This window comes from Mus caroli, chromosome 1 (genome assembly GCF_900094665.2).
Source record: "Mus caroli chromosome 1, CAROLI_EIJ_v1.1, whole genome shotgun sequence".
In the NCBI taxonomy this organism is placed as follows: domain Eukaryota; kingdom Metazoa; phylum Chordata; class Mammalia; order Rodentia; family Muridae; genus Mus; species Mus caroli.
In genome coordinates, this window is record NC_034570.1 from 151,169,222 (window position 1) to 151,196,490 (window position 27,269).

Sequence of the window (27,269 nt, forward strand, 5' to 3'; positions counted from 1 at the left end):
TGTAGCCTTGGCTGGCCTGGAACTTGTTATGAATAGCAGGCTGGCCTCCAACTCATAAAATTATGAGTTGGGAAAAAAAGTCTAAGCCACCATGTGTAGGCCCACATGGAAGCTCTTGAACTTCTGGTGTAAATTTTCACAGAAACAATGAGATTATCATTACAAAATACAATTCATGGGCACAGAAAACATTTGATGCTACCTATCCATAACCTAATAAGAAAAAGAAATCACATGTGTGTAATTATGGTGAATATAATGTAATATTTAGTAAGGAAAGATATAAGTAATCACACTGAAACAACTCTACTAAAGCTAATAGAATTAATATGGAAACTGGAGTCTGATTTGTACTCCATGAATGATTTTGGGGATGGTCTTACTTGTGTAGATGTAACCAGAGAGATACATACTTATCTATTCTGTTAGGCTGAAGAAGAAGGGTACAATTTAAGCATGAAGGAATACATAGCGAATATACAATGTAAAGGTTCCTATATCTTCTGCCCTTTGTTTTTTAGCATATGTTTATTCTACAGAGATGAAGAGAGTTGGAAGTCATCACAAGTTTAATAAGTGGAGACAGCTCTGTTTCACTTCAAAGTGGTCTGTTTTCAGGTAAACAATTCAACTCAATTGCAAGTTCAATGCTTTTAAAGATTAAGGAATCTCTCTCATGACACGACAACCAGGTGGAAGGAAGATTTGTGGGCAATTATATGGTCATTGTCTTGTGGTTATAAAAGAGGAGACACTGTACTTGTTAATTTGCTGAAGACCAGGCTGTTGGTTAGCCTCACCAGAAATATCTACCATTTAATCCAGTCACTAGTGTCCTGAGTTAAAACCGACTGTAACCTCTGCTTCTGAGATGAGAGTACTATGCAGCCTTTTGGTCCTAGTTATTGCTTTTGATTAGTAGTCCACCAATGCTCTTAAGGATTTCAGTTCTCCAAGAAGGTATGTGATATTGTATATGCTACCAAAATTTCATGTTGAGATGTCATGGCACAGCAATGTAAGAATTAAAAAGTGGGACTTTTGAGAGTTGGTTAGATCACTCACAAATGATTCAATGCCAGTAGCATAGGAGTAGGATCTTGGTAAAAGGGCAGGTTTGGGTATCTTTGCTCATGTGATCTTGCTTTCTGGAGATGTGATAACTTTTTGCCACATCATAACACAAGATGTCCTCAATTCACGTGGCTCTCAAATCTTAGTCAGTCTTCCCAGCTTCCAAAAACATGAGTCAGACTATTTCTTAAATTTTACTGGCTGTGGTATTCTCCTTTTGGCAAGAGCAAGCAGGCCAGTGTCCTCGTAGAATGTGCCATTCTGAGTCCCTCATAGGCTTCAACAATTATCACACTCTTATCCCTATCCTCGACAACACCTACCTGTCCTACTTTTGAGACTCAACCTCTGGAAATATGTGTAGAGAAAGGAAGACACCAATCAATGGTCTAACTTAAAACTTAGAGTGAAAAATCCTAGTCTTTGATCCAGCAACCCTACTTCTAAGAATTTTCTCTAACAAGCTCAGAATGTCTGTAAAATGATATGTGGTCAGGGCTATTCCCATTATTATTATTTGTTGTCACAAGATTAGGAATTGGTATGTCTACCAACAGAATGTGGTTTTAAAGAGGTAATAAAAGAATGGGGCAATTTACCCCTATAGGAGAAAACTATAGAAAAATCATATGAAGAAGGAATGTATACAAGTGTGAATTATGTATCCTTTCCATACACAGAGCTAGAAAATAGTACTGTGGAGTATGGGAAATAAAGAGGAGAAAATGGGGAGGAAGCTTATGTACAATTATATTATTTCATATTTTTGTTTCTGTATTTAAAAATATATTTCACACTATAATTCATTATAGAAAATGAAATAAAGAACCAAGGATTTACAAATGACTCCTGTAATAGAGGATATACATATCCTAGTTTTGAAATAATGAACATCAACAATCCCATGGGTGAGGAAGAGGATGACCTGCAACAAAAGGAACAAAAGTTCACTGTTGTAAATTCCTGGCACTGTACTCAGCACCAAAACTAAGCAAAGCATTACTCTCTGACTTCTTCAGTTCCACAAACTTGGGGAACTCAATGAAAGAACAACGTGGTATCAGGAACCACATCTCTCAGAGGGAGGCAGTCTCCGTCAAACCCTCATAGGACAAATAGACTCTGTGGACTATGACAAACATTCAACAAAGCCTTTAAAACTAGGCTGCTGGGTATATGTTTCATGGCAGTTAGAAGCTTCTGAGAGATTCACTCTTCTCATCAGGAGGACAAAGTGAAAAAGGATGAAAATTGCTACAAGGGCCACTTCCTAACCAGAGATATTTTCCCCTTCAGAATTTAGGTAATTCTTAGTAGGCAGGACTGCTCAGCCAATGTATCTATACATACACTAAAATCATCCTACCCTGGCTTGGCATTGGGCAGGGAGGGCGGAGAGCATCGGGGCTCTCATGTAACTCATAGGAACCTAGTTCCCAGGGTAAAGGAAAACAGCAAACAGGGGCGGGTAACAAGAAGCAATGTCAGGAGAAAAACAATGAAAAGTAGTTTAAGATTCTAAAACACAAACAATAGGATGTTAAGAATTTTTCTATGAACCAAATTAGTAAAGAAGACAGGAAATAAATTAGCTTTATTAAATTTTCATTATTTAAATGGGAGGAGGAAAACAGTCCAGTGATTGAGATTTAAAACTATATATTAATAGTGTAGGATCCTCAGAGAACAGTTTCATTTTACATGGAAAGCATGCTTAGAAATTGAAACTGTTTTGCAAAAAATTATATCAGAGAAATGGCAGTCAGTTGAGGTTATGATGAAAGTGTCTAGTTCTACCAAACACTTCTGTACTGCTTAAAATAGCAGCAAAACAGAACAAATTTCTTTCTCTGCCATGGTTTTATCTTATAAGAAACAGCATCTATCGGCCCATGGGGAAAACAGTACATCAACACAAAAGCAGCCTGGCTGAAGATGGCTGTGGCTTTATCTGCAGGAGTCCATCTACAGATATAAGCCCACTTAATTCTCCATAAACCTGTCCAAGCCACCAACAGAGTATTATTTTCAAAAGGGAAGAAACAGATCAATGCCACTTTCTCTCTTAAGAAATTATACAAGTCAATGTTCTAAATATATGCTTTCAAAAATACCAAACTCCAATGAAGAAAAGGCAAAGAAAAATGACTTTCCTTGAAAAATAATATCTAACTGTGAAATGGAAACTGTCAGAGGATGTAAGTTCAAACATAAAAGTATGACAGTAAATCTAGAAATTAAATGCCAACTTTGAACTCTGGATACATTTAAGTAATTTACTTAAAAGTAAAAATAGATTTTTCTACTAAAGGTTATATTCTATCTATAAACTATTAACTTTAATACAAGCTAGGGTCCTGAATGTTCACAAGAAAAGCAAACCTGAAAAGAATTGGATGTCTAACCAAATGGAATGTCCTCTTTCAACACACTTTCCTACTATGCTTCAGTGAGTGTTTATGAAGACGCACATGACATCTAGCTTTGGGGATACAGTGGTGAGCTGAAAACAGCATGGTCACTGACCTCCAAGTGTCTCAATCTACTGAGAAAGCCATTCACAGAAGGGCAACAATGGAAGGTCTCACTCCGATGTGGAACCTTCAAAAACATTTTTTAAAGTATTAAATAAGTTGGGAGTCACCAGATGCGATGGAATACACCTGTGGTCCAGCATGTAGGAGGCTGAAATCTGGTCAAAAGTCCAAGGCCAGCTGGGGCTACACTGGCATCAAAAGTAACCTGTGCTACAGAGTGAAAGCCTGTATAAAAAATTAAAACGGGAAGGTTGAAGAGTAGTGCCAGAGGCTCAAGGAGAGAGGAGAAGAGAGACAGAGATCCAGAAAGTCAGTTAAATGGCACTAAATTATAACTAAGAGAAAGAAATTCTTGTGTTTCATAGTAGAGCAACATGCTAAGATACTGTAAACATTTTTTAAAGCTAAAAGAAAACTTTAATGTTTTTCTATAAAGAAATGATAGATGTTTGAGGAAATAGATACATTTGCTGTTTATAATATGTAACATTAACATTTATCTAAAATATCTAACTGTATGCCATAAATATGTTTATTTTTATATGTCAGTTATAAAGCTTTCATGTATAACCTTTAAAGGAAAATAGGAATTAATATGTTTAGTGTAGTTAAGCAGGTAAAATCTGTAATATGAGGAATCTCTTAATTTTCCCCCTCTTTTTTTGTGGCTCACTTGGTGGTCAGAGCTTTAACAGCCATCCTGAACATAGACCGCCACTGGAGACAGGACAGCAACAAGAAAAGAGTGAGTTCAGTTCTCTAAGCTGGGAGCCCCCTGTAGCCCAGAGCATCTACACTCAGACTTCACTCCCATATGAAGAAAATAAACTTAGCCACCTTTTAAATTTTTGTTTTGTTTTGGGGGGGTTCATTTGTTTGTTTTTTGTTTTGTTCTGTTTTGTTTTGAGGCAGGGTTTCTCTGTGTAGCCAGGGTGTCCTTGAACTCAGAAATCCGCCTACCTCTGCCTCCCAGGTGCTGGGATTAAAGGGGTGCATCACCACTGCCTAGCATGCTTAGCCACTTTTATTTAGGATATTTGGGGTTTTGTAAATGAACTTACTCCTGATCAATACTATGTGTATATCTCAGCAATTCCACACCTGGTAATATTTGAAGGCCTTAGAACAGTGTAGACCAACAGAACCGTCGATGAGGCAGAAACATCCTGAGTGTCTGCTGTCCAATCTACCACTGAAAATATACTTAAAACTGTTAAGTAGGTTCTCCAGTTTCATTTAATCTAAATCAATTTAAATAGTGACTTGTAGCTCCTGGGTATTGCTATCACAAAATACCAAAACTGTGACTTAGTTTACAATGACTACTTTACTTCACTTGTAACAATGCAGTCAAATCCCAAATGTTATTTCAATTTTCATGATATGTGCCTATAATCACATATTTTTGAATTAATTTGCTCAACTAATTTTATTAAATGAACACATCAAGTGATACCTTCAAAAATTCAGATGTCTTCTGTTCATTTTGATGAAAATAACTTAGCAGGGGATCTTAACTTATAGAAGACTAAAAAAATTGTTTTTGAAGATTCCACATATGAAAAGACCTTTACTTGTTGTTCTTTGTGGTTGGCTTTTTAACTAATTGGGACTCATGCAGGTCAGTGACCACACTGTTTCTTGCTTACCATTGCATCCCCAAAGCTAGACATAATGCATAGTAGTATACTCACTGAAAGGTGGCAAGAAATACAGTACAAACATTTTTTTCATGGAACATAAAGGTACCTGACTTTTCTACTTAATTGCGAACCCACTGCTATTAAAAAGCGATCAAAATTTCAATAGTTTTTTTTTACATTTCTATTCATTTTTTCCTTTTATTGAAAATAGATTTTTTTATGCAATATATTCTTCCTTCCCACTCCTCCCAGTTCCTTCCCACCTCTCCTACTATTCAGATCCACACCCTTTCTGTCTCCTTAGAAAACAAACAGGCATCTAAGGAATAAAAATAAATAAAACACACTAAGACAAACCAAAACCAAAGCAACCAACCAATCAAAAAAACCCTGCATATGACAATACAATCAAGCAAGGAGCCAAAGAAACACGTATCGAACCAGAGGCACACATTTGCACACACAGGAATTCAATAAAAACCTCAAACCAGAAGCCATAACTGCTACACAAAGAACTGAGAAGTGAAAAGAAAACAAATGATCAAACAAAACATCCTGACTTTACATTAGGAGACAAAACCCTTCAAAGATACCACTAAGTTCATTTTGTGTTGGCCATTTACTAATAGAAGCAGAGCCTGCCCTAAAAACTGGTCTGTTTCTCCAGTGAGACTCCTTTAGAGAAAACTATTTTTTCATTTGCAAATGGTCACTCATTGGACATGGCTGCTAGCCACTTAAAAGCAGCTAAAATATTAAAAGAAATAACTAGATAAATGGGCTGAATCTTATGTTGTTAAAAACTGACCTACTATACTAGAGAATGTCAAAATAAAATGGTTCTTTGTATTTTAAAAAATTACTTCCTAATATGTACATTTCAAATCATTCAAGTTTGTAATTTTTTAAGATTAGTAGAAGCTGTCACGGATACTGACTACAAAATACCATCCTGGGTGAGGTAACCCAGACCCAAAAGGACAAGCATGGTGTGTACTCACTGATAAGTGGATATTAGCCAAAAAGTACAGGATACCCATGATACATACATCTCACAGACTCTAAGAAGTTAAACAAGAAGGAAGGCTCAAGTGAGGATGCTTCAATCTCACTTATAAGGTAAACAAAATAGTCATGGGAGGCAGAGGGAGGGAGGGAGGGAGGGAGGGAGATGGAGGGATCTGGGTGGGAGAGAGGAGAGAGAAGGGAAAGGGGGTCAGGATCTGGTATAGGGGGAGACAGGAGAGAAGCCCAGAGGGGCAGGAGAATGAATAGAAATATGCAGCTGCCAGGGTTTGGGTATGGGGGTGGAAGTGACCTCTAGAAAGTCCCAGAGACCTAGGATGTGAGAAGCTCCCAGGACTCAATGTGGATGACCTTAGCCAAAATGCCCAACAGTGGGGAGATGGAACTCCCTCTAGTGGGGTGAAGAAACTACCTCTAGTAGTTAGACAGGACCCCAGTGGAGGGATAGGAACACCAACCCACCTTCAATCCAGACTTGTTCTTGTCTAAAAGAAATGCAGGGACAAAAATGGAGCAGATACTAATGACCGATCAGTGACCAGCTCAACTTGAAATCCATTCCATGGCTTGGTACCAAACTCTTGACATTATTACTGATGCTATGCTGTGTGTGCAGACAGAAGCCTAGCATGGCTGTCCTCTGAGAAGCTATACCAGCAGCTGACTGAGACAGATGCAGATACTCACAGCCAAGCACTGGACTGAGGCTGGCAACCCTTATGGAAGAGTTAGTAGGGTAAGGACTGAAGGAACTGAAGGGGATGGCAACCCCAGAGAAAGACCAACAGTGTCAACTAACCTGGACCCTGGGAGCTCTCAGAGACTAAGCCATCAACATAAGAGCATACACTGGCTGATCTGAGGTCTCAGGAACTATGTAGCAGAGGACTGACTGCCTTGTCTGGCCCCAATGGAAGAGGATGCATGTAATCCTATAGAGACTTGATAGCCTAGAGAAAGGGGGTATTGGTGATGGAGAGGACTTTCTTAGAGGGAAAGGGGAGGGGGAGATGGGGTGAACAACTTTGGGAGGGAGAAACCAGGGTGTAACATTTAATTTTTTTTAAAAAAGGAAAAGAAAGATAACCTGACCTATTATGCTGGAGAATGTCAAAGTAAAATGGTTGTTCATATTTTAATAAAATAACTTCCTAATACACATTGCAAATCATTCAAGTGCATATTTTTAAAGACTAGTAGAAGCTGTCTCCAATACTTACCACCTGAGTTATGATAGTTATAAAGCATGGTTCTAGGTTATTAATAAACTGTTCTGAGCAGTCACCTGTAACAAAAGGTCATCTAGATCAAGATTCATATTTAAGAAAAAAATCATGCTATTTTATTATGTGTCTGGTAGATTTTTTTTCAGTTGAATTTTCCCTTTCCCTTTCAAAAACTTTTCTCTGTGAGCACAAAGCCTTTTGTGTGACAAAATGATTCTCACACAGAATTTACTACACTTGGTTCTGATGCTCTTCATCATGGTCTCTGCTGTAGATGGTACTGTAGCAAGGGAATAAGGTCATGCAGAGACAACAGAATCAAACTGTCCTTCAGGGTAGAGCAGAAAGTCATGTCATACTAGATCACTAACCTCATACTTCTGGCTAGGGATGTCTTGATTACAATGTTTTTCCCTGTTAGGCTTTATTGTCAACCTGACATAACCTAAATGATAGAAACTCAACAGAAGAACTGTGTAATCAGACTGGCCTGCAGGCATATCTGTGGACCATTCCTGATTGCTACTGCTATAACGGAACCCAATACATTGGAAGCAGTGTTAACACTAAGCCGGTGGGTCTGACCTACAAACTAGCCTGAGCCTGAGCCAGTAGAGAGCTAGGTACTGAGCACTGTTCTCTATGGATTCTGTTCCAGGTTTCTGATTCAGGCCTGTCTTAACTTACCTTGATGATGAATTTTTGACACTGGAAGTGTAAGCCAAATCAAACCTTTTTCCCCAAAGTAGCTTTTGAACATAGTGTTTATTATAGCAACAAACTAGGACACTGTTTTAATTCAATTTATTCTATAATCCATTTCTGGGTACATTACTGTTTGCTTAATAGGTCTGAATTTCAAAATCATATGCAAATTGGCAAATAAATGAGATAATAAACTTAAGCAAATGATTGATTAATCCTAAGTAAAGCTTTTAAATCACTTTGGCTGACATTATAGTTTGCTGAGCCATCTAGTCAAAAGAGCACATGCTGTTTCTGGTAAGATTATCTAATAAATGCAACCTCTGTATAACCATTCCATTTTAAATAATTTTGTATAGAATCAATTAGGTATTACGTAAATAGCACCTGTATCCATAAATCAGAGGAAATTAGCAAATGGAGAATAAATTAGACAGTCAAAAGATATAATTTTTAAAAATCACTTTGGATGACACTACTTTAGAATGTAGTGTCAAACTAAAATGAAAAATAATTCATCTGTTACCAGAATTTCTAATTTTAAAAAATGTAATAGACAATTTGATGTTTATATGAGGAATGAACTTATATGGGACACATGGTAAACATAACTGCTAGTAATATTAGAGATTTAAATGTTTCCCAGAGATAGAATGGATAATCTGGTTATCACCAAGAAAAGAATCAATATTGATCATCCATTCACCAGAATTTCAAATACCTACACATCTTTTGTTTTCAACCAATTATGCAATTAAGATCTTTTAGGGTTAATTCTATAGCAAAAGGAGTTATGGACTTTGCCACTGACATATTACAAGAAATTATGCAGTCTGCCCACAGCAATGGTACAGAGAATCAAAGCATGCAGAGACAGCACAAGGTTTCCTTATTAGCCCAATACTAGCATCCAAAGCAATCACCTTTCAGAAATCCCACTGTATCTTTGATTTTAAAATTTTTGTACAAAAGGAAATAGGAACTCACAGAACAACTTCAAATTTTAAAGTATTCTTTTTAACCCATAGTGTTAATACACCTACATAGACATTTAAAGCTTTGAAGTGCAGATTCCTCTATACCCAAGTCTCACCAAAATACATGCCAGGGATCAGAGCTCAGGAATGTCCAGCTTTAGAAAATTTTATCTTTTGTGATTCTGCTACATGCAAAAGCTAGCTAAGTCTGAGCCAGTGGGAGAGCAAGCTATCAATTATCCTCCCTATGAAAATGTTAGATCTAAAAAGAAAACGCACTAAACTCAATAAGAAGTACTTGATATATATGTAACCCAAATGTCTATCCAAGACATGGCACGAAGACCCAGAAAGAAGAGTGCTGTTCACAAGGGAGCCTCTTAGAAACAAAGAGCTTTGAACTCTATCCAACCTTGGTGAATAAAAATTCCTATTTCAACAAGTGCCTCAGATGATTTGTATTTTGCTTAAAGCTTGAGAGAGATCTACTGGTCTAAAGCAGCTATTCTGACATGCATATTTTCCTAGGGTATGGTCTTACTGACATCAGTCAAAGACCAAAGATTATCATGAATATTATGGCCAATAATGAGCATACACATTGTAGCAGGACAGGTATAGCCAAGTTCTTGTTGAGAGATGGAAGGAAGGTTCTGGGTAACTTTGATTCATTTAAAAACATTCATACTAACACATTTCTGTTTTATCCTAACAAGTATTATATTAATAATGAAAGACAGAAATTACTCAAAATGGACAAATCAAGAATGGACAAAGTTATAAAGAGATGTTTCACAGTTTGTAATTTAAAACTTAAGATATAAATAAAAACCAAGATTATATTTGTTAATTCTGCATAATCTAAAAGATAACCACTTCTCCATCTCTGTGCTGGTACTTTATCTGGTTTGAACTTATGAAGGTCGTGTGCATGCTGTCAGACAATGTGATATCTTTTATATATCAGTTCTGCTGTGTATGAAAGACTGTCCTTGGAGCCTTCCGTAGCCTTTGGTTCTTATATTCTTTTTGTTTTATTTTGTTTTGTTTTTTTGTTTTTTTGAGACAGGGTTTCTCTGTGTAGTCCTGGCTGTCCTGGAACTCACTCTGTAGACCAGGTTGGCCTCGAATTCAGAAATCTGCCTGCCTCTGCCTCCCGAGTGCTGGGACTAAAGGCATGTGCCACGTCTTTCAACCACTTCCACATAGATTTCTGAGCCTTGAGGGAAGTGTTTGATAAAGATCTCATTTAGTGCCCCAAAGCCTCTCACTCTCGGCACCTTGGCCACTTGTGTTAATTTTCTCCTGCAAAAGGAAGCTTCTTTCGTTAGTGTTGAACAATGCTTTGGTCTATGGGTACAGCAATATGCCATTTGGAGTCATTTTATTGCTTTGTTCCTTTATTAGAAGATCCAGCCTAAGGTTTTTCCATTAACGTTTCTGACCTACTTAGTTCAAGTTCTTGGCTCAAATGTCTCCATGTCTGATGAAATGTGTAAGTAGTCCTCAGCAATAAGACCTCAGCATCAGGTTGCAGTGAGCAACTACTAGCTTTGGAAATAACCTGTAATGTTTGGAGGAGTCAATGGGACCCTTTTGACCAACAATTCAACAAGATACACCTATTCCTGGTACTTGAGATTTTACTTGGTGGTATAAGCTGCCTAGCTGGAGCATTGTATCCTCATTATATGGTGACTCCATTTAAATTCTTTTCAAGCACGTATATATTCTAGGAAGTTACTTTTTTTTAATTAGATATTTTCTTTATTTACATTTCAAATGTTATCCCTTTTCCTGGTTTCCCCTCTGAAAACCCCCTATCCCTTCCCCCCTCCCCCTGCTCACCAACCCACCCACTCCTGCTTCCTGGCCTTGGCATTCCCCTGTACTGGGGCATAGAACTTTCACAGAACCAAGGGCCTCTCCTCCCACTGATGACCGACTAGGCCATCCTCTGCTACATATGCAGCTGGAGCCTTGAGTCCTACCTACCATGTGTGCTCTTTGGTTGGTGGTTTAATCCCTGGGAGCTCTGGGGGTTCTGCTTAGTTCATATTGTTGTTCCTCCTGTGGGGCTGCAAACCCCTTCAGCTCCTTGGGTCCTTTCTCTAGCTCCTTCACTGGGGATCCTATGCTCAGTCCAATGGATGGCTGTGAGCATCCACTTCTGTACTTGGCAGAGCCTCTCAGGAGACAGCTATATCAAGCTCCTGTCAGCAAGCACTTGTTGGCATCCACAACAGTGTTTGGATTTGATGATTGTATATAGATGGATCCCTAGGTGGGGCAATCTCTGAATGGTCATTCCTTCAGTCTCTGCTCCACACTTTGCTTCTGTAACTCCTTCCATGGGTATTTTGTTCCCCATTCTAAGGAGGAACAAAGTATCCACACTTTGGTCTTCCTTCTTCTTGAGTTTCATGCTTTGCCAATTGTATCTTGGGTATTCCAAGCTTTTTGGGCTAATATCCACTTATCAGTGAGTGCATATCATGTGAGTTCTTTTGTGATTGGGTTACCTCACTCAGAATGATATCCTCCAGATCCATCCATTTGTCTAAGAACTTCATAAATTCATTGTTTTCAATAGCTCCATTGTGTAAAGGTATGACATTTTCTATATATACTCCTCTGTGGAGGGACATCTGGGTTCTTTCCAGCTTCTGGCTATTATAAAAAAGGCTGCTATGAACATAGTGGAGCATGTGTCCTTATTACATGTTGGAGCATCTTCTGGGTACATACCCATTTCCTTATGGCTGTTCTAAAGCTTTTAGTGTCATTTGTTCCTTCTCATATTCCCTATTTTACCCTGCCCTTCCATCTTCATCCTCATTTATTCTAGGTTTTCTAGTTTCCCCTTTACCCCTGTAAAATACTATATTCTATTTACTCTTCCAAAGAAGAACTGCTCCTCTCCCCTGGTCCCATGCTAGATACCTAACTTTTCTGGTTATTCTAACTGAAACACACATATCTTAAGCTTAAAAGTTAACAACTACATATAAAATCAAACATTCAATATTTGTCTTCTTGGGGTCCGGGTTACCTAACTCAGGATGATTATTTACAATTCCATGTGTTTATGGAAATTTTCATCGTTTCATTTTCTTTTTTTTTTAATTTTTAATATTTTTTATTACATATTTTCCTCAATGACATTTCCAATGCAATCCCAAAAGTCTCCCATACCCCCCCTTCCCTACCTACCCATTCCCATTCTTTTGGCCCTGGCATTCCCCTATATTGGGGCATATAAAGTTTGCAAGTCCAATGGGCCTCTCTTTCCATTGATGGCCAACTAGGCCATCTTTCGATACATATGCAGCTAGAGACAAGAGCTCCGGGGTACTGGTTAGTTCATCATGTTGTTCCAACTGTAGGGTTGCAGATCCCTTTAGCTCCTTGGGTACTTTCTCTAGCTTCTCTATTGGGAGCCCTGTGATACATTCAATAGCTGACTATGAGCATCCACTTCTGTGTTTGCTAGGCCCCGGCATAGTCTCATTTCATTTTCTTAACAGCCAAATAGTATTGTGTAAAGTTTCTACAGCTTCATTATTTGTTTATCAGTTGATGGGCAGTAAGGCTGTTTCTAGTTTCTGGCTGTTAGGAACAGAGCATCAATGAATACAGATGAGCAAGTGTCTCTGTGGTAAGTTATAGAGTTGTGTGTGTATGCCTGAGGGTGGTAAAGATGGATATTGTATTATATAAATTTATAACTATTTAAGGAAACTCCACACCAATTTCCACAATGATTCTATCAATTTGCACTTTCATCAGAAAAAAAAAAAAGTTCCCCTATTCCTACATCCTTTTTTATTACTCTTGGCCATTTTGACTGGAGTAAGAAGAAATAAAAAAGATTTTAAGTTGTATTTTTCTAATGGCCATTTTTGAAGTGTTTCTCATTACTGTTTCATCCTTTGAAAACTCTGTTTAAATCTGTATCTGATTTCTTAACTGGGTTTTTGTTTTCTAAGTGTTCAGTCTTCGTTGTTGTTGCTACTTGTACATTCTAGACACTAATGCTCTCTAAGATATACTATTTATAAAGCTTTTTAAAAACCATTCCGTAGCCTGACATTTTGTCCAAACAATGGTGTTCCTTGCCACTCAGAAGCTTTTCAGAGTCCTGAGGTACCATGTGTTAACTGGTGGTCTGATGCCTGTACAATTGGGGTCCTGCTCACAATGTCTTTTCCTGCTAGTAAGAAGTTCAAGACTAGTCCACATTTTCTCATCCTTTAGGTTCAGTGTATCTAGGTTTATGTTGAGATGTTTCACCCATTTGGAGCCAAGTTCTGTGCAGGGTGATAAATATGGGATAGTTTGCATTTCTTCTACATGCAGACATCCATTTTAGACAGCACCATTTGTTTGTTTGTTTGTTTTTGTTTTTGTTTGGTTTGATTTTTTGAGACAGGGTTTCTCTGTGTAGTCCTGGCTGTCTTGGAAGTCACTCTGTAGACCAGGCTGGCCTCGAACTCAGAAATCCGCCTGCCTCTGTCTCCCGAGTGCTGGGATTAAAGGCGCGCACCACCACCGCCCGACAATTTTATCATTTTTATACATGTAAATTTCCTATTGTTATATTAGCTATAATATTATGTAATTATTATATCAGCTCCAAATATAAAATGTTACATCTTACAATAATAATGACAGAAAAACCCTGTGAGATATCTAATCCTCTCTCATATAAGTGAAACTGAATCTGAGAACAAAACCACAGGGGAAAATGAAATCATGCAAAATGATTACTACTCATGTCAGACTGTGAATCAACAATAAACTGAAAGTTAGTTCCTTAATTTTCTATTTTTTATAATAAAAATGGATAAAAATACAATTCTTAGGCTGTTGCTCATAAGTTGTAAATGTTAAATAATGATTATTATTGTGTGTTAGCACTAAAACAGGCCTATGCCTACAAAAACAGTGATCCCAATGCACGGGTGCTCAATCACTGTTTTGAAATGTGTGGTTTAGGTTGCAATGCTATTTCTCATACGCTATAATAATGTGGCCACTATTTTCAAGATAGAATTAACTACAGAGATTTTTGAGAACTAATGCTACAGATCAGAAAATTATTAGTGCAATCTTTAAAAAAATTATCCTATGTAAAGCCATACAATTTACATATTAAATAATACTGAACTACAGTAATTTAATACTATTTTTAAAGGTTTAATTTTATTTTTAATTATATGTATGTGAGTGTGATTTCCAGAGTGACTATACCAGCTTGCAATCCCACCAGCAATGGAGGACTGTTCCTCTCTCTCCACATCCCTGCCAGCATCTGCTGTCACCTGAGTTTTTGATCTTAGCCATTCTAACTGGTGTGAGGTAGAATCTCAGGGCAGTTTTGATTTGCATTTCCTTACAAATTGGTGACTAAGGATGTTGAACATTTATTTAGGTGTTTCTCAGCCATTTGAGATTCCTCAGCTGAGAATTCTTTGTTTACCTCTGTACCCTACTTTTAATAGGGTTATTTGGTTCTGTGGAGTTTAACTTCTTGAGTTCTTTGTATATACTGAATATTGGCTATCGGATATAGGGTTGGTAAAGATCTTTTTCCAAAATGTAGGTTGCCTATTTGTCCTATTGAAAGTGTCCTTTGCCTTACAGAAACTTCTCAAATTTTATGAGATCCCATTTTTCTATAGCTCTTCTTAGAGTCTGGGCCAATGGTGTTCTGTTCAGAAAATTTTGCTCTGTGCAGATGTGTTCAAGGCTCTTTATCACTGCTAATAGATTCAGTGTATCTGGTTTTGTGTAATAGGAGTGCAGGTACTCACAGAGGCCAGAAGAGGGCATCAGAGCTACAGGAAGTTTTGAACTTGGGTCCTATGCAAAGGCAGCATGCACTCTTGACCAGTGATCCACCTCTCTAAACCCAATTTGATAGTTTACAGAAGAAAAAGGGCCAATTTTTAGGTTACAAAATCTATAGTCTCAGAACAAAATTAGAATTTTTTTTGTATAGAAAAGACTATGAAGTCAGTTGAAAAGCTATTTTTATAAAATTAATGAATGAATAAAAATTCTGAATTCAGTTTCACAGTTCCCATATCACTGTGATAACTTTGTTAACCCAAACCAGACTTCACAATAATACCTTCTGACATTTTATTCCATATCCAAATAATACTTTAACTAGACTCCAGCTGAGATCATGAACATGTAGCTAGGGCATTCTGTATACCCAATTCTGTTTGTGCAGCTATTTCACGCAATGAGGAAACACTGCTACAGATCCTAAGATTCAGAGGGTTCCCATCACCCACCCCAATGAGAGCCACCCACACTGGAGAAGACTGTGTCCAAGATCAACCATGTCTCTCTGAGACTCAATATTGCATCTTCTTTTTGAGAAATAGTGGCTTTATTGATATAATAGCCAAATATCTTCATCTCATATATAAACAAGAAGCCTCTATCTGCCTGTGTACACAGAGGATATTTGCTGTTCAGAAGTTCATTGTTTATATGATTCTAAAATGAAAGAGCCTCTAGTATTGTATGAAGGGCAGTCACAACAATAAATCACATGAAGTAGCTTTCCATCCTAACCCTCTCTATTGTATATTGGTTTATTTCCTTTACTGTACTTCCACAATCTAAAATTATCTTAAGTTCTACTTGTTGCCTTAACTGTTGTGCTGACCTATATTTCTGAATGCGCTCTATGAGAAAAAGCTTATCACTCTTGATTTACCACAATCTAAGTAGTATAATTCTCCTACAAATTAGCTGGTAAACGGTTGCTGATGAAAGGAGTGGGGAAAGTGTTGAAAACTCATTAAAGCACAGGATAACGATAGTTTTCATATAGCAGGACTATAATTAGATATGTCTATTTCTACAAACATCTGACATGCAATCAAATAGTAGACATGTGAAGAATTAACACTTGGGTTCATAATTAGTAAATATCTTTAAGTTACAGACTTGAACAAGACTTGATGAGACTACATTAGAACTTATGAAAGTATATTTTAAGATGGTAGGCAATATTAAAATTACCAGTTATTTTAAAGCTCCAGTGATAAAATCACATACAAATGTAATTTGTAATTTATATTCCAGTGGGGAATATAGACTAGTGGTAGAGTAGTCGCCTAGCACATGTAAGGTTTCCAAATGCATGCACATGAGCAAACACACACACACACACACACACACACACCATACACACACATACAAAACAGACACCACACACACACACACACGCCCCAATAGTCATTCACTGTAAGGCATTCTTAAAAATCCTGCAAACTAAGTTTCAAACGCTAAAGACATACATATTTTTTAAAAACCTTTCAAGATTTAAAAGGTATTTATGGTGTATGAATGATCATATAAATTATACTTTGATTTGCTGAATGAATAAACAGAGGCTTAGTTTTATCTTTTTAAAAATCATTTGGTTATCTTATTTATATTCCAAACATTGTGCCCCTTCCCAGTCTCCCTCCCACAGACCCCCATCTCCTCCCCTCCCCTTTGTCTCTATGAGGATGCTCCCCCACCCACCCATCCACGTCAGCCTCACCCCTCTGGCATCCCTCTATGCTGAGGATTAAGCCTCCACAGAACCAAGGTCCTCCCCTCACATTGATTCCAGCTATGGCAATCCTCTGCTACATATGTAGCTGGATTCATGGACCCACCCATGTATACTCTTTGGTTGGTTTTATCTTTTAAACCAAATCTGTAATTCAATATTAGAAGTTTGAATGAAATTATTCTGTCTTCTAGCAAACCCAAAATACCTTTTGAATTATATTAAATAAAATGTTGTAAAACAGCAACATCTTTCTGTAAATTAATTAAAGTATAATTCATAAAATTCAAATTGTGAAGATTTATCTGGTTTCATTTTTAAATGGTATTTTTCCAAGTAAACATTCCTGTTAACATTAAAAGAAATCATAAAGCTAAAATAACAATCAAGCACTACAAAAAACTAGGTTTTGTGAGTTGTATAACATCTTTGCAAGTTGGCTGTTTAAAAATGTTTCTGCAATTAGTCATAATGAAAAAGAGAGTATCAATGATTGAAACTGCTGTTAGAAGAAAACAGCAACAGAAGGCAAGATTAAGGTATATTACAAATTAAAAGTTTACTGTCATAAAAATAACAGATATAATATCTTGAGAAACACCTTCATTCGTTTAATTTCTATAAACATAAAGCATATTAAATGACTCCTGTAGCTAAATGATATAAGAAATTATATTCCACCAATATCTCAAAATGCTTACATAACATGTATATTCTAGTAAGTGACAATAAAACAAAAGGTACTGAGGAAAGTCGATGCACTTCCCCTAGCGTCCACATATCCTTGGGACAGCTCACTTGCAATGCTGGCCCCTTAGCCAACAAAGATCCCTTAAACACGACTTCTCCTAAAAGAAAAGGTGCACTTTGCCTTGACAGTGCATGTATATGATTAAGGTTAAATGTGTGCTTTACTTCCTAGAATCTAGAATTTCGGAGACACCAGGAAGGTGAGTCCTCTGTGACCAGCTCCCAGTGAAGACTTTGGGAGCTGAGTCTACTACGCTCCACCAGTATATAACACCACATGTGCTATCACAACTCACCGCTGGAAAAATGAAACAGCCCCTGTGAGACTTTGTGCAGAGGACTCATTAATGCTTATACCTGTTCTCTTGGCTAACTTCCTTTTATGTCCTTTTGTTGTAATGAATCTCAACCATGAGTGTGATTGTATGTTGAATATTAATTATGAAGCATTCCAACATATCTCCAAGCATGAGAAGGATCTAGGGAATTCCTGACACGGTTTGGAATTAACTTTTCAAATAATCTCAGTTCATACGTTAAAGATATACTTACCACATTTTCAAATAAAATATTAGTATACTAGAAAAGCAGAGCAGTTTGAAAAAGGCTGAGACAGTTGAAGTAAAGTTCAAAGGAAATAAAATAAAATATGTTAGTCAGTGTTAACAGACAACAGCATATAGGCCAAGGGGGAAAAGAGCTGGAGTGTTGGTATATTGTCTATCACCCTTATTGTTTGAGGCCTGGGACAAGTCAATACATCACAGACAGCACATGGGGTTGAAGGAAGCTGCTTGCCTCCTGATGTTCAGGAAGCAAGGGAAAGGGGACAGGGGTCTACACTCCCTCTCAAAAGGAATGTTCCCATACACCTAAGACCTCCTACTAGACCTAATTTATCTAGATTCCCATCACTTTCCAGTACTTACAATGTTGGAAAACAGGCCTTAGCTAAATGGGCCTCTTGGAATATGATGAGCCAAACATGATGAGCCAAACTACAGAACAATGTAAAGCTGAATGTTTAAATATTTTCTTTCTTTTTTTGCTTTGCTTTGCTTATTAGAAGCAGCCTCTCTGTGTAGTCTAGGTTGATCTAAAACTTATGGCTCTCCTGCCTCCATCTTCCAAAGTAAAATTGCACTTTTGAAAAACATAAAGGTCATACATATACAAAGATGAAATTAAGCAGCTGTTTAAAATATATTTGTTGAAAATGAACTCAGTATGTTAAAATGGGAGATATATATATATATATATATATATATATATATATATATATATAAACTTTAAAAACATAAAGGTCATACATATACAAAGATGAAATTAAGCAGCTGTTTAAAATATATTTGTTGAAAATGAACTCAGTATGTTAAAATGGGAGATNATATATATATATATATATATATATATATATATATATATATATATAAACTTTAAATGTATCTGATTTAATTTCTTGGCTGAATAAACAATAGTCACATATATAAACCAAGAAAATAACAGATTCATATTCATCTATTATTGAGAATATCACATACAAAAACATTACATTCAGCTCTAAGTCCATTTAAAAAAATATAATGAATATCTAAGTCCATTTACTCAGAGGGAAGCTAGAGAGCAACTTCTAAATCAGATGCTCTAAGAAGAGCTCAAGACTTAGCAAATACTGGACTAAACAATGATTCTATTCAAGTTCATAGGTAAAACAGAAATACAAAATTTCCCACATGATCATAGTCAGAACTCAGATGTTCGTTTCAGTTGAGTATAAGAAAAATTACCTAAAAGACTCAGTCAGCCTGATGGTTATCCACCTCCCTTAAGATGCATATTTAAAAAGTCTGTAAGTCCAGTGACTGTGAACTCTGGAAGGAAAAATTCAATTAAGATAGACAGCAATATTAAGTAATCTTGAAAGTCCCCTAAAATACTCTTTGCAAAAGCTTTTCTATCTATACAGTGTGACCAGAAAGCACAGGAGAAAAGGATAGTGAAGTCAAACCACACTCTCATGAGGTGGGCAGCACAACTGTAGGCAAGAGACTTGAGTCATGATTAACACCTCCAGCAAATTCACTTTATCCCAATAAATAAACTACTTACAATACACAGATCACCTAGAAAGCTCAGAGTACCTTGCACAAAGCTCAAAACAATGACACAGTCACTTTAGATAAGGATTCTAAGGACCACTTTGAGAGCTGCTCACAAGGTGTGCATGTTAGGGAAACCCTAAGTGTCACCCTGGGCCTGGAGTTCACAGTCCTCCCTCCACAGCTGCCATCTCCAGGTCCTTGCAGAGGCCTCAGAGCTTCTGATGTTTCTGTTGGTTTGCTTTTGCTAGGTGCCCCCACACCATCTTTCAAAGCAATCATCACTGCTACAACAGAGGCAGGATCCCAAAGGAAAACGGCTAAGCCTTTCTCAAAGTGTAGCACACACCTGATACAATGAACTTGCCACCACTGAAGACCTAATTAACACTGGAAGAACAGCATTCGCCAACTTTGATGTCTCAGAAGAATGCTTGGCTTTAATCACCAAGTAGCACCACTGAGTAATCAGAAAGCTAACTAAAGTGGGAAGATGATTACAGTTCAACAAATTCTGAAAAACTAAATATTTGTAGCATGCTATGTTTTTGTTTTTTTTAAGTTGGAAAAAGAACATATGACAAAGAAATTTCTTGTAGGAGCTGGGAAGATATGCACTGAAAACTCAGGAGCCTTAACTGAGTGGGTCTGAGAAGCTGCAGGGGCAGAGTTTCTGCAGGACCTCAGAGCTTCATGCAGGTTTTTTTGTTTTTTGGGATTTTTTTGGTTTTTTTTTTTTGGTCTGAGGATTAAACAAATTCAATCTTTTTGGGAAAAAAATTAGCAAAATGGAAAATAATCACAATCTGACTTAGTATTCCTCTTTTAAAATTACAAAACTACTACATATGGATAAAATTTTATTTATAAAGATTTTCATGAAGAATATGCTATAAGATGAAAATGTTTAAGATATAAATAGCTACATCTGAAAATCCCCACATTTCAAAAACTCTAGATTCATAGGAGTGGAACAAAAGGAACCCATAATCAGCGGCTATTTTTTCACCTAATTCTATCAGGTGAGGAGACTCTATGTAATTTATTCTCTATCCTCTATTTAAAATACCCCAGAGTTTCCTTCTGAAGCAACATTTCTATAAAAATCAAAAGCAAAAAATGAAAAAGGGGGAAAAGAAGGTAAGTTAGGTTGAAGGGATGGGAATTTCAATTTAAAGATCAATTCCCAGGGATAACAACAGAGCAGAGTGTCACAAACTAGACTGGGCTCCTTATTAACAAGCAACCTAGTAGGTATATACAAGGAAAAACAGAAAATATAATTTTACTCAATTCATCTCTACAAGCAATCTCTAGTTTTCTCTTAAAATACTACACTTTGCTTGCTATGGAAAAGGTAGGAGGACTGGAGAATTCTCTGACTTCATTTGTTTAAACACAAACTAATGAGGGGTGGCTGAGGAGCCAGCTTGGGGTAAGAACACTTATCACTCTTGCAGAAGACCAAGAGTGTGTTCCTGGAACCCACATGGTGGCATCAGACCCAGTTTCAGGGTATTAAGACAACCTCTTCTGAGTTGTGCACATACATACATGCAGGCAAATACTGATGCACAGAAAATAAAAGAATAAATCTTTTTTATAAACAGAAATGACCATATTCGATCTTTTACTTACAGTTTAATACTGTTATAGACAAAACTTCCAAATCATGGACTGTAAGGAGGCTCTTTTCTTAGCATTCCTCCACCAGTCTACCTGAGTTGCCAGGACTACAGTCATGCATCTCGACACCCAGCTTTCTAATCTTTTCTCTTTTTAAGAAAATGCATCTGCCTTGTCTGGCCTCAATGGGAAGGGAAGTGCCTAATTCTGTAGACTTGATGCCCCAAGGAATGGGGATGTGATTGGTGGGAGGGGGGTGAGGGGAGGAGCCCTCTCAGAAAAGGAGGGGGGAGATGGGGAAGTAGCTGGGGGGGGGACTGGAGGGGGCAACATTTAGGATGTAAATAAGTAAAATAATAAAAAAAATTAAAAAGAAAACACGTGACAAACCCATTGTCTTAGTTATTTTTGTATTGGTGTGATAAAACACATGACCAAAAGCAACTTGGGAGGGGTTTATTTCAATTTACAGCTTGTAGTCAATCATCTAGAGAAGTCAGGGAAGAAATGGATACAGAGGCCAAAGAGGAGTGCTGCTTATTGCTTCTCACAACTTGCTCAGCCTGCTTTCTGAGAGCGCCAGGACCACCAGCACAGGGGTGGCACCACCCACAGTGAACTGGGTCCTCCATCAAGTATCAATCCAGAAAACATGCTAACGGCTTCCTCATGGCACAGTGTAGTGGGAAAGTTTTCTCAATTGAGGTTCACTCTTCTAAACGGTGTCTCAAGTTGATATTTAACAACAACAACAACAAAAAAGCCAGCACAGGCATTAGCAGATTATCAGAGATTATCATGGTTCAAATAATGAATCTACTACCTGAGTGACTTGAAAAAGACATAGTGTATAAAAATACAGAGATGTTTGCTGCTTTTTAATGTTCCAAGTTTAACGTACTCTCAAAATAATTATCCACAGCATTTATTCATTTTGTCATGCATTTACTAAACAAAGAAAATAAAAAAATCTCCGATGGGTTAGCTTAGAACTATATTACTAACCAAAGAGAGAGGGGAAGAGAGGGAGAGAGAGGGAATGAATATGAATATGTGTCAAATAGCAGTGTTACCAAGATTTTTAAACTGCATTAATTTGGAGTAAAAAGTAATTATTGCTCATTTGAAATTGCTTCATATTCCCCCTTATTAATCAATAACATCAGAATTCTTCTAATTGATGGTTCTACAGTAATCTTATTCACCAATAGGGTGTATTTATTTTCTGATTTACAACCCACCAAGAACCTTCTAATGTTTTGCATCTGTGCAGAATTTTAAGTCCTAAGCCATCCAGCCTCTGGTTCAGAGATCTAGAGTAGAACCAAAAACAACTGATTAACACACACACACACACACACACACACACACACACACACACACACACACAGTCAATGAAATAATTCCTAATGATAACCTGTTCTGCTCAGAGATAGGTACCAGCCCATCAGAGAGGCTTCTCAGGCAGCTGATGGGAGCAAACACAGAAACCCACAACCAAGCATGGGCAGAGCTTGGAGAACCTTGAGAAGAAGGGAAGCAAGGATTGTAGGAGCCAGAGGGCTGGGGATACCAGGAGAACATGGCTCACAAAATCAACTAAGCAGAGACTAAGCAGCAATCACAGAGGCTGGATCTGGGCTAGGTCCTAGGTCCTCTGCATACATACTGTGTTTGTTCAGCTTGAGGTTTTATGGAACTCCTAACAGTGGTAGTAGGGTCTTATTTGACTCTTTCGCCTGATAATGGGACCCTTACCTCTTACTGGGTTGCCTCATCCAGCTCTGATATGACGGTTTGTCCCTAGTTTTATTGCAGCTAGTTTTACCATGTTCTATTGATATCACTGGGAGGCTTGCCCTTTCATGAAGGGAAATGGAGGAGCAGTGCTTTTGGAAGAGGGAATAGATGTGTGTGTGTGGGGGGGGGCGGATAATGGGGGGCAGCTGAAAGGAATGAAGTGAGAAGAGGCTGCCTTCCAGATGTATTGTATGAGAGAAGAAAACAGAAAGAAAAAAAAGAATTATAAATTCTATTAAGTCATATATTTTAGAACTGCACATAAGTTTGATAGTTAATACTGTTCCTTTTTCTGTTTCTTACTTTTCTGTTTTATTACTTAATGAAGTACTGTAAAAGAGGCTGGTTTATAAGCAACTCAGCTGTTAAAGGTTATAGTGGCTTCATTTTTTATTTCATATTTGAAATAGCAAGTTTCATAAGCAAAAGATTTACCCCAATATAAATTTACACACACATACAAAGTGTATGCAGATAAACTATATGAAGGTGGAAAATAGAAATGCACCATCCATGTTTCATTTACAGTGAGCCTAGGTGTAGTAAACTCCTGGAATCAGAAAAGAGCAATCAATAGGTTTTTAACCAGGTGCCTCGGAAAATTTCCCAAATTCATGTTAGTTTACAAACTAGTGCTGTCAGTATATTGGTCTTGTTTACATGACCATCCTGTTGAACTTTTATGGGTGTAGCTTCCCCATTAAGCCTAGAAATTTCAATTCATCAGCTTTGTAAGAAGTATTTTCATTGCCCTTACTTAACAATGAAGTGGAGGCTCAAAAGGAACTGGCAATTGCAGGGTGATGATGCAGCCCAGCCTGCCTGCAAGGCACGCGCCAGTCAGCACACTATCCTCTCATCAGTGCCCTGTCTCAGCCGCATTTGCCTTGAATGTATAGAGACCTAGCTTGTAGAGGTAGCTTACTCCTCTCAGCCATCATTTCGTCAACAGATCCTTTAAAATCTATTCCCTTATGAGATAATTCAAATACTACAACTACTTAGCTGACCAATTTTGCTTTCTCTAATCAATAGAGCTCATAACTAAAATGCTGATATGTATGTCTTATTTTTGGGAGCATGGATACTTTATTAAAATACATTCTATGATTCAGAAAAATGAGAGAAGTTTCTCAGAATAACAAACTCCTTAGTGAATACTTATTTCTCTAACTCCTAAAACGCAGGAATGGTGGTTTATGTCTATGATTCCACATACTTAAAATGCATAGATGCAGGGTCACCATGAGTTCAAGGCCAGCTGATCCTCATAGTGAGTTTCAGATTAGTCTGGGCTAACGTGTGAGTGACTTTTCTATTATGACTTTCTTTACCTTGACTGATAGGACTAAGATATAAAATTCAGTGTTATTAAAATATGAACATGGTTTTTGAAAATGGGAACCAAAAGTGGAATTCTATTATCTAGCAAGCACAGTTAATGAAGCCAAGAGTTACTCTTTCCCTAGTGCAGAATTGTGTTTGTTGTTAAAGATAGGAAAAATGCAAAAACGTGTATTGAATAGTTCACTAAAAAACGAGAAACCGATATTATTTTAGATGTAGTGATAACACCAAACTGCTTATGTTAAAGCAAAAATACGCCAAAAACATCTAACATTGCAAGTTTTCTAAGAAAGAAAGGAAGAAAGGAAGAAGGGAGGGATGGAGGGAGAAACTACCAGAAATATTTCAGAAATCTTAAAGTTATATAAAAAGTATTTTCATAGATAGATATTAAGACATTATTAATTACTTGTAAGATTAACAAAAACAGTTTCAAAATAACAAAACACTTGTAATGCCAAGTGTGTGCATGCATGTGTGCATATGTGTGTTCAGAGAGAGACGATTAGGAGGCCATTCTTTCCTCTCACTATGTTGGTCCAGGGAATGTAACTCAGGTCATTAGGCTTCAAGGCAACACATTTACCCACTGAGCCATAGGGCTGGCCTCTCAAAATATATTTTTTTTAATATTTAGTGTTCTTAGTGAAACATAAATTTTCTTTCTTTGGTCATAAATTAATTCCTCATTGTACAAAAGAAACAACAGGAGACTAGCAAAGAACAAGACACCCTAATACCTTAATATTTATAACCAATTCTACTATTTAAAATAAGGTTGTTAATATTTAAAATTATGAGGCAAAATTAGCACTGGAGAAAATATTCATTTTGGAAAATATTGAAAAGGAATTTATTTTCCATTACAATTATTTTGTTTTCCTCAGTAACTACATTATTTTTCTTAATCATAAAATAAAATCACTAGTTTTGAATTTTTTTTAATTTCATGTGTATGGCTGCCAGCATGTATTTCAGTGTATTACATGCACAAAATGCACATGAAGTTCAGAAGATGACAATGGATCTCCTGGAACTAAAGTTTATAAGTATTTCTACTACCGCTCTGGTTTATACTGTCTTATGGGTATGAATTCAGGGCTCTGTGCATGCTAGGCAAGCATTCTATCAGTTGAACTACATGCCTAGCTCTGAAACAGCTTTAACCAGAGCAGAAAAGCACTCACAGGAAAATACACAGAGCTGTGCAGCATTGGTCCAGCAGTGTAAGCACTGTGCCCAGAGCCAGTGTTACTTCAATGCAGGTGATAGTGTGCTCAGAAGTCACATTGTCAGATTCCCCACAGCTTGTTCTTTTATCTCCTCAATACATAGGTCCATCTTTCTCAGACCTAATGATTAGAGAATGGGGAGGATCTGAGAAAAATCCTTTAAGCTAACAATCTCATTTATTCTAAGACATACAACTTATGAAGACTATACAACTCTGAAGACTAAATCAGCTAATAATTGAAAAATATATGTGACAAAATAGTTCAAACTCCATTTTAATAAATGACAGAATTCATATTGAAGAGAAAAATAAGACTACTTACTATGGTAACCTTGATGAAAAAAGAATGTTTTAAACATTATTTAATACACAGAAATAAGAAGGCAATCTCTGACTCATATGTGAATGTCTTAACAACAGCTTGTGGGACATTTTTAATCACAAATAACTGTTCCTGGGAACTACGTCTTCAGATATTGTGGATATTTATGTAATTAAATACATCAAAGTCCAATCCAAAATCTAGGTTTGAAACACCTGTGAGCAGGAAAAGATGCTATCTGAGAAAAGCCTCATTCTGAATGGATTAATTCTCTTTCAGCTAGAATTGTTTTAGAGTCTTGTGTTAATAACTATGGTAGCAGAAAGGTTAGTCAAACAACAGCTTAAACATTCTTAATATGAAGAAGCCATGCTGAGAACAGTCTGTAGTCCTCACATTTTGTAACTGAAGGAACTGGTATCGGATTTTGTCAGTGAGAAAGCTGAGGTCTTAACACATTCAGTATCTAGCCAAGACCATAGGGCTGCATACATTAATGGGGATACTTTAGTGGGGTCGGAAGCTCTTCATTACTTTATATTATATATATATATGTATATATATATATATATATATAATAGATAATAGATATAGATAATAGAATACAGCATGATTTCTGACTCTCACTAACAAGCAAACCAGTAAAGTACTACAAAATACAATACATGTAGGAAACATGTGCTACCCATTCTTAAAACTTTCAACAACAGTCTCCAATTACCATCTTATTATGTAAACGCAAATTAAAATATACAAAAAGGAAGTAAACTGCCCAGAGTCCAGAATGTTCTTTACTCAGTTTCTTTCACACTATGATAAAGTTGTGTGTGTGTGTGTTTAATTTTTTTCTAACTCTTTGAGAATTTCCAACAACATATTTTAATCATATTCCTACTACCATTCCACTCCAAACCCTCCCCGACCCTTATATCCATATATAAATGTAGCTCTCACTCCTCATTAGAAAGTTTCTTTTTGCTGCAAATGGACATTATAGAAAACCACAACTAGTCAAAGCACAGAAAACAACTGCCTATGGGGTGCTTCCAACTGATTCATTTACAACACAATCCATACAAGGGAGATTGGGCGGGGGCGGGAGGAGCAAAAATATTTTAGGAGCCAGTCTGCTATAAGATTGTATCTTCTTTATTAAAGGTTAAAAAGTCTGTTTTTCAGTCTTCCCCTTCAAAGGGTTTCTCTCTTTTAAAAAAAAAAAAAGGAGGAGGAAGAAGAAGAAGAAGAAGAAGAAGAAGAAGAAGAAGAAGAAGAAGAAGAAGAAGAAGAAGAAGAAGGGAAGGAAGGAAGGAAGGAAGGA

At 37.0% G+C, this 27,269-nt stretch overlaps 1 protein-coding gene across 2 annotated transcripts in view; it reads right to left on the bottom strand.

The window, feature by feature from the left end:
- Window positions 1-27,269, bottom strand: part of Rabgap1l (RAB GTPase activating protein 1 like) — a 551,913-nt gene that overhangs the window by 319,736 nt on the left and 204,908 nt on the right. The gene's annotated exons all lie outside the window — the stretch shown is intronic.